General features: G+C 30.0%; 1 long non-coding RNA gene across 1 annotated transcript; it reads left to right on the top strand.

The window, feature by feature from the left end:
* The first annotated feature begins 825 nt into the window (after positions 1-825).
* Positions 826-1,656, top strand: LOC108965158. Its single transcript, XR_001993090.1, has 3 exons — positions 826-992; positions 1,064-1,099; positions 1,169-1,656. It is a non-coding gene; the product is annotated as an uncharacterized LOC108965158 (long non-coding RNA).
* The last annotated feature ends 720 nt before the right edge of the window (positions 1,657-2,376 follow it).

Genomic DNA, 2,376 nt, shown 5'->3' with positions numbered 1-2,376 from the left:
ACATATTTATTTTCATTCAAGTATAAAAACATCTTTGAATAATGAAATGTAATAGAGTTTGTGACTATAACTTACAGAATAGCAAAACCGTCTCAAGTCTCAAAAATTGTCTCTGTCAAATTTAGAGACTTGATATTGTATCACAGTACAGAATCGCACGGTAAGATTGGTATCCAGCTCTCAATTAATTGCTCAAGAAAAATAAATAAATTTTTTCTCAAGTAAGAATAAACAACGAAAATAAACTTTGCGCGTATTTTGTATGTATGTACATATGTGTGAAGTAACATAAATATTTTCATTGCGATTTAAGGAATGTTGTTGATGATTGGAAAGTTTTATACAACATTTCAAAATGAAATATACTTCATAATAATGATTTTAACTAATTTAAGACGATTTTAACGATTTACTTTGAATTTCTTTCAAGAAACAATTGTTGATTTAAGGTTTGCCATATTCGTGTTTTATTGAAAAAATGTTTTAAAAATTAGTACTATATTTCTTTAGAGCTGCATACTAGCACAAGTAAATTTATCTCAGGAAAGTTACTTGACCGTTTCTTCAGCGTTTTTTTATGAAATTTTTACATTTCTTCAGAGCTGGATACTAAGCTTAAGGAATGTTGTTGATGATTGGTAAGTTTTATACAACATTTCAAAATGAAAYATAATTCATAAAGGTTAGGTTCCAGCTCTAAAGTAAATGCTCAAGAAATTGTTGATACTATTTCTTTTGTGTGAAATAGTAGTTAGCAAGAAATTTTGACATTTCATATCGCAACGTGAATGTTAAAAAGTAGAAGAAGAAGAGTGTGAAAAGTAATCAAACGTAAAAGATATTTGAGCAAAGCAATTGGTAAGTTCCCCATTATTTTGCAGGTGGGCAAGTGAAAAACTAATCTAACAGAATAGAAATTTGAGCAGGAGTAATAGGTATATAAAAAAGCAAAGCGTTATTCAAACAGAAAAGATATTAGAGTAAAGCAATTGGTAATTTTCCCATTATGTATATCTAATTTATTTAAAAATATCTTGATTAATGATTATTATTTATTTTACAGGTGGTACTTTTTAGTATCTATAATGGAAGACGAGGAGTAGATTTTTATATATACTATACTTTACCAAACTATAGTGTCTATACAAATGTATTCCTTATATTTTAGGTTAAATCTTAAAATGTTGTTGAACTGTGGCATATTCATGACCATCATAGAGTCTAGAAAAAACAAAATAAGACGCAGGAGACCCTGTCATTGGATGAGCCCTTATCTCAAGGCAAGGAATGAGAAGGAGAGGTTTTTCAGCGACTTCAAAAACTTACGGAATGATCCAACTCGTTTCATCGAAAATTCTCGTATGCCACCAACTGTATTTGATGAGCTTTGAGAATACTGAAACCACATCTGCTTTCAAAGCGGTATACTAGACCAAACGATTTCATTCCTACTAAAGCTAAGTTAGCAATCGAACAACAATGGAATTTTCCGAACTGCGTCGGGGCTATCGATGGCAAACACATAGCTTTCAAAGCCCTCCCAAARTCTGGAAGCATTTTGTATAATTACAAAGTAAGTGAATACGTACATATACATGTATGTGGATTATAATACCCTCGTGCGGTAGTTAATAATTTTTATTAATATGCTTTTATTATATTTATTCCATTCTATTGTGTTGATGATTAAATGATGATTAAAAGATTGATGTTTCCAAATTTCGTGTTTATTTATTTCATAACTAATCAGATGATAAGTGAGTATAAAAAGATATTTATTTTAATTTTTTGATTTAAGTTCATTAATTTTCTGTAATAGCATACTGTAAAATTCCATACATACATATATCATCACCAACTGACCGTGGAAGCTTATTCATTTTCTCTATGATAAACGTTCTCTGAAGAAGGTTCACGGCGCGGAGAACGTATAAATATTTTTACCTAAAGGTTAGSTTCCAGCTCTAAAGTATTTATATATTTCTTTTGTTCTTATATTATTTCTTTACTTTACTTGTGTTAGTATGCAGCTCTAAAGTAATGTAGAACTATTCATATTTTTTTTTCAATAAAATGCGAATATGGCAAAAATGGTTTTGCGAAAAAACATCGAATCAGCAATTGTTTCTTGAACGAAATTCAAATTAATCTGCACTGATAGCAAGTCAACCATACACTCGGTAATAAATACAAACAACAAGTCCTACTTAATTTCCTGTATTCGGAGTAAATTAATAGAGAATAACAATCGCTTGAAACTAATGTGGGTTCCAGGACATGCAGGAATAAAAGGAAACAATCTGGCAGACGAACGGGCTAACTCGCAGCAAAAGAACCACTAATAACTTTTGACTATATTATGAAAAAAGACTTGTA

Source organism: Bactrocera latifrons, unplaced genomic scaffold (assembly GCF_001853355.1).
Source record: "Bactrocera latifrons isolate USDA-ARS-PBARC rearing strain unplaced genomic scaffold, ASM185335v1 scaffold_1355, whole genome shotgun sequence".
In the NCBI taxonomy this organism is placed as follows: domain Eukaryota; kingdom Metazoa; phylum Arthropoda; class Insecta; order Diptera; family Tephritidae; genus Bactrocera; species Bactrocera latifrons.
Note: the sequence above shows the minus strand (reverse complement) of the source record. Positions and strands in the feature narration are given on the sequence as shown.